This window comes from Poecilia latipinna, unplaced genomic scaffold, assembly GCF_001443285.1.
Source record: "Poecilia latipinna isolate Pla-1442-1.1 unplaced genomic scaffold, P_latipinna-1.0 Scaffold3608, whole genome shotgun sequence".
Taxonomy (NCBI): domain Eukaryota; kingdom Metazoa; phylum Chordata; class Actinopteri; order Cyprinodontiformes; family Poeciliidae; genus Poecilia; species Poecilia latipinna.
In genome coordinates this window covers 41,592-42,073 of record NW_015116224.1, presented here as the reverse complement: position 1 = coordinate 42,073, position 482 = coordinate 41,592, and positions in this window count along the sequence as shown.

Genomic DNA, 482 nt, shown 5'->3' with positions numbered 1-482 from the left:
TGATGCGCAGGAGCGGAGGTGCGCAAAAAGCTACAAACTCTGAGTAGAAGAAGAATAAGAAGAAGAAGAAGAAGAAGAGCTGCCATCGATACAGTTGCAGCCAGGCATGATTTAATGTTACACAATACAGTTTTAGGAAGTTGCTCAAAGTCTAAACTGGTATTGTTGTGATTGTAAGGTGTAAAGTTTACCTTCGACCAAACGCCCCTCAAAGAAATCCCAGCGCCCCCCTTTTGTAAAAATTTCCACCAGCTTCCCGTCTTGTCCCCTTTCCTTTGCCCAGCGCCACCTGTTTTTAATTCCTTTCTCAAGTAAACGTGTTTCTTTACCGGGTGAGACAAAGTCCATCTTCTTTCATATCGCATTTGATTTAACCGCCGAACCGAACGCATGCGCTTCTTTTCTACAAAACGTTTTACAGTCATTGGTCAAGAACACGGGAGCTAGAGTTCTGATTGGCAGACATCTTTGTCTATTATCTA